At 38.8% G+C, this 11297-nt stretch overlaps 1 long non-coding RNA gene across 2 annotated transcripts; it reads right to left on the reverse strand.

The window, feature by feature from the left end:
* Positions 1 to 8954: 8954 nt before the first annotated feature.
* On the reverse strand, positions 8955 to 11045 carry LOC136707759 (uncharacterized). Of its 2 annotated transcripts, none has more exons than XR_010804239.1 (3): positions 10995 to 11045; positions 9965 to 10069; positions 8955 to 9824 (listed from the first exon to the last, which is right to left on the reverse strand). It is a non-coding gene; the product is annotated as an uncharacterized lncRNA (long non-coding RNA). The 2 variants fall into 2 exon arrangements; XR_010804238.1 differs by lacking the exon at positions 10995 to 11045 and adding an exon at positions 10318 to 10425.
* Positions 11046 to 11297: the final 252 nt, after the last annotated feature.

The following is an 11297-nucleotide window of genomic DNA, read 5'->3' on the forward strand; positions in this document are numbered from 1 at the left end:
AGATGGCCGAGATATGTATTGTATGTATGATGTTTGTCACGAAGTTATTAATTTCTCAGTTTGAGAAATATCATGTGTGCATTTGAACTTGTTGAAATGTGTGTATCTCATGCTAATTTTAGAGCCTGTCAACATTTACCAGTTTTTTCAGCTGGGACTTTTGTCAGAAGGAGCTTTTTGTCATTGGTGTCTAGCGGCCTACTATCACTGCTACCAAACAAGGGAACATATCCTAATTGGGAAAAGCCTGGTGGCTATCTGCCTGCTAAAACTGCTGCTAGCTGTTGCTAATATCAGCACAAAGAGACAACAGCTAGCAGCCTGCAATCACTGCTGCTATTTATATTATCTGTGAAGTTAGGGGTTCTGTTTTAACCTTGTGGTTTTTGCTGCTCATTGACTATCTAGCTACTCTCATGATCTAATTGTATTTCTGTGTTGTTTTTTGTTGGTTTGTTTGGTGTTCTTTGCTTTTTGGATTTTGTAATAGAACAGAATATTTACTGATTATTGTTCCAGGATCAGAAGCTGTTAGCCACACAATGGAAAACTGAACTACAACTACAGTGCTCTCCATAATTACTGGCACCCCTAGTTAAAATGTGTTAAAAGCCTTAAAATAAATCAATTTTTCATTACAGAAACATAATCTCACTCTGAAAAAATGAGAAAAACCAACCTTCAACTCAAGTGGGGAAAAAAAGAAAAAATCCTGACTAAGAAATAATTATTTCCCATAAAATGACCCATTCCACAATTATTGGCACCCTTAAAAATTTCTTGGAAATAAATGTATTTGAACCATTTATGTTATTTCTACTGTAGTGTATAAAGTGAATCAAAGTATCTAGGAACCTTTAATTAGTAATTCATCACTTCCTGTTCCCCTGGGGTATAAATATGGCATTACACAGAGGCCTATTTCTCTTACTCACTCTTAAACATTGGAAAGACAAGAGAACACACTATTCAGGTAAAGCAGATTTGTGTCAACCTTCATAAATCAGGCAATGGCTACAAGAAAATAGCCACTCAACTGCAGATGGCCTTATCTACAGTCAGAGCAATCATCAAAAAGTTCAAAACATCTGGAACTGTGACAAATTGTGACAAAGCCTGGAAGAGGACGAAAGTGTATCTAGCCACCACACACAGTGAGAAGGATGGTAAGAGAAGTAAAACGTTCTCCAAAGCTCACTGTAAGAGAAATTAATCAAATAGCCCAAACAACCACCAGGTGCTATCTACATGCCAACAAGCTGTTTGGGAGGCATGCACAGAGAAAGCCTTTTCTGAATTATACTCATAAGCATAAACAGGTAGAGTTTGCCAGCTGTACTGGGATTTTAACTGGGACCGTGTGCTTTGGTCAGATGAGACCAAGAGAGCTCTTTGGCAACAAACACTCTAAGTGGGTCTGGCGTAACACCAAGTATAAGTACGCAAAAAAACACCTCATGCACACTGTTAAGTATGGGGGAGGATCGATGATGCTGTGGGCCTGTTTCTACTCCAAAGGACCCGGGAACCTTGTAAGGATACATGGGATCATGAACTCTTTGAAATATCAGGACATTTTGAATCAGAATCTGGTGGCCTCGGCCCGAAAGCTGAAGATGTGTCGTAACTGGGTCTTTCAGCAAGATAATAACCCTAAACATGTGGCCAAATCTACTCAAAAATGGTTCACACCAGCAACGTCCACACAGGCCTATCAGGTTTCTAAGGCCATACTTAGCCCCACTTGCACCATTAACACTTTTAATATAAAATTAGACACAGGATGTGTTTTTATGTGCATAAAACATTGATTAAAAATGATTCATAAAAATGATAAATATTTTAAAAAAATGATAAAACATTTGTTTTAAAAAATCGTATAAATGACTTAAGGAATGTGTATTATCTTATGTTTGTTGTTTTGCTTTATTCACATTGAGGTCTTCCACCAAGAGAGAAAGCACAGTGCGGTAAGAGTTTCCTGTTGTAATTTCTCGTAACTGCACTCAGCTCAGAGAGTCACAATACCCAAAGAGCACCTTTAGAGCCCTGAGAGCTTAAACATAATACTAATTCCTTTTGATATTCACAATGAAGACAAACCTTATAAACTTCCTTGTTATAGTATCAGGTACTCACTATGGTGATATATTTAGAATTATTTGAAATTAATATGTATTTAATTTTTACAGTATTTCTGTTTTTTCCCCCAGGTGTGTTTGGTGCTGATCAAATTCGACCATCAGGAGATCAGGAGACTAAAGTTTTTAAAAAAGAGGGACAATCTGCTACACTTAAATGCTCTTATGACACAAGTAGTCAAACTATATACCTTTACTGGTACAGACAGTATTCCAACAAACCTCTACAGTATTTGCTGCAGAGAGGTGCTCGAGCATATGGTGGCAGTGATACTTCAGATCGTAGATTTGATTCTGCTACATCCTTTTCAGTGTTACAAAGTCTCAAAGAAGCTTTACAAAAACTCCCACACTTCTACTTGCTTTGAACACAAGGAGATCAAAGCAACATCCAAACCACACTCACTATGATAAAAAGCTCATTCATTCATGTATTTTTAAAGGTCATTCTTTTCAATAAATTTAAGATCAATTACACTGTAATAGATCAAAATTATCTTTAATGGAAAAAAAACATGTATTTTTTGTAAATATATTGTATGCATAAATATTAATGACTGTTTCAAGAATGGGTGGCACAGCAGGTAGTGTCACACAGCCCCAGGGACCTGGAGGTTGTGGGTCCAAGTCCTGCTTCTGATGACTGTCTGTGAGGAGTGTGGTGTTTTCTCCATGAGTCTGCGTGGGTTTCCTCTGGGTGACTGTCTGTGTGGAGTGTGGTGTGTTTTCCCTGTGTCTGTGTGGGTTTCCTCTGGGTGACTGTCTGTGAGGAGTGTGGTGTGTTCTCCCTGTGTCTGCGTGGGTTTTCTCTGGGTTCTCTGGTTTACTCCCACGGTCCAAAAACACATGTTGGTAGGTGGATTGGCAACTCAAGTGTGTGAGTGAATGTATGTGTGTCTGTGTTGCCTTGCGCTCAATAATTCCAGGTAGGCTCTGGACAAACCGCGACCCTGAACTGGATAAGCGGTTACAGATAATGAATGAATGAATGAACATTTACACCACTTTCACAATATCACAATATGAAAATGATTATATAAATACTAAAGTTTATTGATTTATTATTCAGACCTACGTTTTGTTCAAAAAGCTATTTTTCAATTTACAGTGATATACAATTCAGATATTTTTATCAATTTAGAGAAGACTGAAGGCAAAGTATTTTATTATGTGATAGGCCTTATCTTCTGGAAATGGGTTTAGAAGAGGTCCTATTTTTGTATCATTGTTAACGTTAACCTACTTCCAAAAACCATCTAACCTACTAAGACCCAGCTTCACACCAGTAACCGTGATGAACATGGCCACATCTATACAGATATTAATCAGTGTAGCTTTTCTCAATAGTCATGCACATCAAGAGGCAGAATATGCTACTTTTGATGCATACCAGCATTCTAGCATTTTCTGTGCAGAAACAGCAGAATTTCATAAATTCTATCTTGTAGCTGCAGATTACCAATAAGCCATTTGCTTTGTATGTAATCCAGTACACAAACAGGAATGCAATGCAATGGACCTTGTTTTAACACACCGCAAATTAACAATTCCTATTATTGCCACTGGGTTTTTGGCAATTATTATGGGGGCCAGACATAGGCAAGTTGTCATTAGATGGGCTAGACTTGAGTTATGGCACATGTTGTGTAGGCCATATGCCATGCATGGTCATGCTGTACTTAGATTACAACATGTGTTCTTCATGTTGTCCAAATATATTGAGCTGGGTTCCTATTAATATTTTTTTTTGTTCTGTTTTGTTCATGAAATATGTGCCCACTTTGAATTAGATAACAGCAACACATTCCAAAAAAAGTTCCTGTAATTTTTTTAAAATACTTTGTGTTATTGTAGGGGATGCTTTACTTAGAGTACACAAAACAAGACGTGCTATCCTTAGCCACTGCCAGGTTAAAGCATGGTTTAATCTAATCTTTGGTATGTGTCAAGGGTGCAGATTTAGCATGGACGGGGGTGACGTGTCCCCACAAATATCCAGTGATTAGACAGCTAGTAAAGTAAAGGAACTCATCATGCTGAAATGTGTTCATTTTATTTTGGTAGCACTTGTGTGTATGGGATTATAGGTGTGAATGTGCACACACTACATTTCTTTAGACATTATTTCCCAAGGAAATAAAATAAAGTTTGGTTTGGTTTTCTTAGTTTAAAATGTTGTTCTGTTTTGTTTCAGGTGGAACTTCATACACAATTATTCCACTGGAAACTGAAAAACAAATTATGTAAAACAAGGTTTTGTCTGAATGATATTACTTTGTGTTGACATCTAATCTTTTATATTGCAAAAGCATGTTTCAGAATTCTTGGCTATTCATTCAACAGGAACCTTCCTTAAGTCTTTGTCTTGTCAAGTGTCAAAAATTTCATGTGATGTCACTACCAAGGGTGGTTCTGGTCTGCAGGAGGCATCCAGTCAGAGGCTGGAGATGCTCCAATCCTCAATCCCTGAGGAGCAATCAGGCCTTCAAGGTGGGTTTATTAAAATCTGGCTTAAAAACCAGTGGCACAGAACTCAGCTCAGAACTTTCTAGAGAACACACTTCAGCTCTCTTCAGGCTTCTTCAGAAGCTCTCCATATCTCTCGTATGGCTCTCTCCTAAAACAGGCTTAGGCTCTTCAAGCAGGGTCCATGCCAGAACATAGAAAGAAAATGTAGAGAGATAAGGAAAGAGGAGGGGCAGAATGAAGGAAAAAGTTTAGGTTGACCCAAGGGTAAATCTGCTCCCAGCCTGGAAACTCAGCTAAGAGAGTCCAGAAATTTCAACATGAAGTTTTATTTTTATTTCTAGTAGAAAAAATATATATAGTTTAAGAAAAGCTTTCCAGCAAAGCTCAATGCCCAGAGCATGAAATCTCTGACCCTCAAAGTCGTGACAAGAGTTTCAGGATCAGTGAAAAAGAAGGCCACATGCTCCCTCAGAATGATTACTTTCTTAGGTGGTGTCTCTGAGCAAAGGCCCAAGAGAGACATGCATGGACATGGCACTCACAAGGAGGAAGATCAGCAAGGAAGGATAATTCCACATGCTACGCAGGGTCCAAGGCTGTGTCTTTGACCAAAAGCCAAGTGGAAGAAAAGGTGCAATGCTACAAGGCCTGTGTCTGCGAGAAGAAAGCCCAGCATGTCTGTGATGTTCTGCAAGCCGTCTTCACTCCTCTCCAGGGATGCGTATGGTTACATGGTTTCATTTCTTTCATAGCTCAGGAGATTGGTGCTGAATGCTTTGCTGGGATAAACTATAGCCTTTTTGGAATTAAGGGTAAGATAGAGATCATAGAGAAATTCCCTTATATATTAATCTCCCTGCTCCCTCATGTATTGCTGTAATCCATTTCATTATATGAATGTATAATCAATATTCATTATTTGATATTACACTTAATAAACCAGTTGTGTGATAAAACCAGTCCTTGGTTATTTGATTGTGTGTGCACTTTTCTTGTATAGAATTATTCCTAATAGTTCAGATTCAATTTCGGAGCCAAGAACCTACAGCAGGTCAATTAGCATAATTCATTAATAATAATTAATTCTAGCTAATTCTGCTATATAATATGAAAAATCATCCAACATGATGACCTACTTGTCCAGGCTAAAATTGGACAGGTAAAGAAACTACATATTATTTAATGACTCCCAAACATGGAGCTTAACAAAAATAATTAAATAATTAATTCTTAATAAAATAATAAATAATTATTACTGACTCTGCTACATATGCATTCATTTTAAATCTGCACATTCTTCTCCCTGAATACTGTATTGATAGAGAGCATTGCATCCATTTAGACGCAGTCCCTTCTCTGCTCCTCCTGTTCTCTCCACTTTCCTTCTGTCTCTACTCATCATCCCACCCCTCCCTTTCTCCTCCTTTCACCATCTGTCTATACTTATTTTCCCAACCCCTTTTTTATCATCTCATCCCCTTTTTTATCGTCCCATCCTTCTCCCTTTATCATCCCACACTCAGGCACCGCTCTATGCCTAAAACTTTCTAGCTTGCACCCCTCCACAGGTGTTGCTGCTGGCCTGCCTCTTGCCCAGCCCTCGAAAATGTCTCCTCACTGCAAAGCATCCTCATTGCTGATTCACTCTCATCTTATCATTCGACCCCTCCCTTTATCATCTCACTCCTCTCTTTATCATCCCACACTCTTCCTCTGCAGCAGCTTCCACTCCATGCCTCAAGTTTTCCAGCCTGCACACCCTCCACGGGTGCTGCTGCGGGCCTGCCTCTTGCCCAGCACTCTGGGACCTTGACACAGCCTCCTCCCCTCATCCTACCAGCCTCTAATTCAACAGCGTGTGTGCTTTGTGGATGTGCGCCCCAAACCCTTCACTTTGCTGCTGTGCCATACCCAGTCTCTAATTTTACAAATCTCACATTCTCTTTTTGGGTGCTGCTGCAGACCCACATCCCAACCTCTCTGCTGCTGAACTTCTCCCACCCACCAGATTCCAACTCATGCTCTCTCTTTTAGGTGCTGCTCTGAATTATTGTCTCAATCCCTTCTTTCTGCTTCTGTTACTCTCCATCTTTCTAGCTCATGCTCTCTTTTCAGGTGCCGCTAATCCCCTTCCCTTTGCAGCTGCTCCACACCCTGTCTCTTCCTTTACAGCCCATCATCTATCATGCTGTGGACCTTCGTCCCGACCCCTGCATCCAACTTTGCAGCTTGTGCTCTCTCCTCAGAAGCTTCATCCTTATGCCCTTCCCTTCACTAACAAACAGCACCTTGCATCTACTGTACGGCTCACACTCTCTCCTGCTGTAGATCTTACTTCCTGCCTCCCATCTCAGCAGCCACTCTGCTCCCAATTTCTAACTTTACAGGAATTAACACTAATTAACACTAATTAAGTCAATTGACAACATGATTGGGTATAAAAAGAGCTTTTCAGAGTGTCAGTGTCTCTCTGAAGACAAGATGGTAAGAGGATCACCAATTCCACCATTGTTGCGCAGAAAGCTAGTGCAGCAATACCAGAATAGTGTTACCCAGCGTAAAATAGCAAAGACTTTTAAGTTATCATCATCAACCGTGCATAACATCATCAAAAGATTCAGAGAATCTGAAACAATTGCTGTGTGTAAGGGTCAAGGCCGTAAAACTCTACGGGATGCTCGTGATCTCCGGGCCCTTAAACGTCACTGCACCTCAAACAGGAACGCCACTGTCAAGGAAATAACAGAATGGGCTGAGGAATACTTCCAGAAAGCATTGTCAGTGAAGATAATCCATCGTGCCATCCGCCGTTGCCAGCTGAAACTCTACAGTGCAAAGAGGAAGTCATTTCTAAGCAAGCTCCACAAGCTCAGACATTTGCACTGGGCCAGGGGTCTTTTAAAATGGAGTGTGGCAAAATGGAAAACTGTTCTGTGGTCAGATGAGTCACGATTTGAAGTTCTTTATGGAACACTGGGACGCCATGTCAACCGGACCAGAGAGGACAAGGATAACCCAAGTTTTTATCAACGCTCCGTTCAGAAGCCTACATCACTGATGGTATGGGGTTGCATGAGTGCTTGTGGCATGGGCAGCTTGCATGTCTGGAAAGGCACCATTAATGCAGAGAACTATGTTCAGGTTCTAGAACAACATATGCTCCCATCTAGCCGTCATCTCTTTCAGGGAAGACCCTGCATTTTTCAACAAGATAATGCCAGACCACATTCTGCAGCAACATCATGGCTACGTAGGAGAAGGATCTGGGTACTGAAATGGCCAGCCTGCAGTCCAGATCTTTCACCTATAGAGAACATTTGGCGCATCATAAAGAGGAAGGTGCGACAAAGAAGGCCCTAGACGATTGAACAGTTAGAGGCCTGTATTAGACATGAATGGGAAAGCATTCCTATTTCTAAACTTGAGAAACTGGTCTCCTCTGTTCCCAGACGTCTGTTGAGTGTTGTAAGAAGAAGGGGGGATGCTACACAGTGGTAAAAAATGGCCTTGTCCCAACTTTTTTGGGATTTGTTGACACCATGAAATTTTGAAACAACATATTTTTCCCTTAAAATGATACATAATAATAAAATATTAGATGTTGGCACCTCCACATCATTGCATTCAGTTTTTATTTCCAATTTGTTTAGTGTCCCAACTTTTTTGGAATCCGGTTTGTAAATTACTGCAACAGAAAGTGATACAATTATGTTTCCTAACTAAAAGGTCCTGAAGAGCACTGAGTGGCATTGACTCTCTTTACAACGTCAAACAGAAAAAGGTTTTAAAGAAATGCTTCCACTCTGATGAATGCAAAACTACTATGCTATTCTCTAATTTTCTTTTTAGTTTTGTGACATTACAAAGATAAGCATAATTTATATTAATTCTTTGAGAGGGACAAAGGAAATAAAGCAGATCATTTTGAGAAATTGGAGGTACTCAGTTTATAGAATTGTGGATATCTTTACAGTTTCATTAGTAATGCAAACATCTGTACATAATCTAAAAAGTGTGATAGCAGCCTATCCAAATAAATTGGTAGTTTTAAAATGTTCATTCGTATTGGTTAGCAATGTGATTCAAGTTTCTTATGATTTATCTGTTTGTATTTAACATGATTAAATATTTTTCAGCTTATTTGCATCATTGAAAGGCTTGCAAGGTAGATTGGACAATATCCACTGTCAAACACCCACAACAGCAAGACGGGCACTCATTTGGAGTACATGTGATGATGGTACAAACATTTACTAATGTCTTGTAAATGTTAAATTTTAAGTAATTTATTACTTTTACTCCTTACAGAACTTCTGAGATGGCATGTTTTGAAACAGGGCTTGTTACTTTCATCATTGGTTTACAAATGGTTTAAATTCCTGTGAAACATTTACTATTAGTAACTTGACAACCAATCATGAAATATCAAACATTTTAAAACATGTCATGACACAAACACACAATGAAATTAGAAAAATCAATCTAGGATTATTCCAAAAGAAAAGTAGAAGCCAATGCAATACTGAAATGGTGGAACAGATTGCCACCGCTTGACAATTTCTAGAATGTTGTCAAGTTTTTCAACTGTCTTGTCTGTTTTGGGCACATTTTTGCTTTCATTTTCTGCTGCTACAGGATCACGTGGATGGTATTCATTAACAGTTTCTACACGGTTCTTGAAATATTTAAGTGCTATTTTCAAACAAGCACACATACTGTAATAAGAGAAAATACAGCAAGTACACTGCAATGAATTTGCAGAAGCACAAAACTCCTCTTCAAACATACTTGCCCTCTCTACTACTTGGCTTTGTATTGAATAACTTCTGTTTGTTTCTGAAACGTGCCAAATAAGAAATTTGTGTTTCCAAATCATGAAAATTATGGCTTGTCAGTTGTAGAATTAGCACATGATGCTTACAAGCCAGACCTCTTGAACCCATGGGACAGCTGCAGTAACATTCTGCTAGACATACAGTGTCTAACATTGACTCAGAGGGTCCCTTATATTTGTAAATTCACTGATCTTTTTCACAATTATTTTATCCCTCCAACCACTTTGTCATCTGGGAAACTGAATTCAAAACATCATGAAAAGCCAGAACTATTGGATTCCTGATGTGATCACCATCCTTTAGGGCTTTTATCACAGTGAAGTAATCATCTGCTTTAACAAGATCAAGCACTTCAAGCAGGTCGTCCAGTCTTCTGTTCCTGGAACCAGGTAAAAACAGATATTTTAAATGATGGAAAAACCTGAAATGGAAAGAATTTATTTATTAGGGGGAAAAATTACAGAGTTCTCTGCCTATGTTAATCTCAAGATTATTTTGATCCCCTGTAAGAAATAATACCTTTCTGAGTTTTTGTGATTGAACCGCTGACCATAATCAGCCCACATGATCCCAATAATTTCTTAAAGGTCAAAACTCAGCAGATGTCCTTCTGAAGTGTTCAACCTTTACAGTAATACAAATTAGACAAAATTATGGAAGAACATACAATGCATTACAATGCGTATTGATGGGGAACAGACTTAACTGGTCGTTAAAATTGTTTAACCTAATCTCCAAGTTCTTATTAACTTAGTTACATTAAGGAATTAGTTTCAGTAGTCATCAAGTCAAGTTTGATAAATGCTGACAAACATATGCCCAGATCATCCCTGATTACAATTATTTTAATAAAGCATTAAATGTTTGCTCACAGTAGTGCAAGCTTTAAGCTTACAAAAAAGGACAGAATCTCATTCCTCTTCTGGGTGTTTGATGCTCCAAGCACCCCAAATTCAGTTTTTGACAAATATCGATTGACAGCCGTAAAGTAAGAAAAACAAAATCCATTTAGACTTCATTTTAAAAGTATAGTAATTCAAACTTTTTTTTTTAAATGTATTTGATGAACTATTTGTCTAATATAAAGACAGACCAATCACAAATCAGTACAGATGCTAACACAAATGTTAATAAAATTAATCAAATCAAATTTTTGTATTTATGTCAGAACCTGGCAGACTGACGGAGGCAGACGCACTTGCAATAACACAAAAGGCTTTGTACTTAAACAATAGATAAAACAGAGACAGACTTGGATAACACAACAGGATACTTAGACAGAGACAGACTTAGACAAGACTTAGACAGAGAGACTTGGACAGGATGACCTGGACAGAGAGAGAACCAGCCTAAACAGAGAGCAAAAACAGAGACCTGGACAGGGAGAACTAAACAGACAAACTTAAACAGAGAGAACTGAACAGACCGAGCTAAACAGAGACCTAGACATGGAGAGACAGATACAAAGAGAACTAAACTGAGACAAGAGAAATACAAACAAACAGACCAAACGAGTACATGAAGCACAAGGAAGAAAAGACTGACATACAAAGGGAAGGGAATCAAAAAGCAAATCGAGGGAGGGACAGATAGACGGATGAATGTCCAACAAACAGGCACAGACAAAAAGGGACTTATATACACACAAGGACACCTGAGACCGATAACAAGGGGGCAGGATTACAAATGAGACACAGATGGGGTCACTGACAAGAAGGCAGAGCCAAAGGCGGGACAATTTATTTGTATAGCACTTTTTACAAATGATGTTGTCACAAAGCAGCTTCACAGATTTCCAAATAAAATGAAATTTTTCACGAACAACAGAAACAAACAATCAGTACATTAAGTA

The sequence above is a fragment of the Hoplias malabaricus genome, chromosome 9, assembly GCF_029633855.1.
Source record: "Hoplias malabaricus isolate fHopMal1 chromosome 9, fHopMal1.hap1, whole genome shotgun sequence".
Lineage (NCBI taxonomy): Eukaryota > Metazoa > Chordata > Actinopteri > Characiformes > Erythrinidae > Hoplias > Hoplias malabaricus.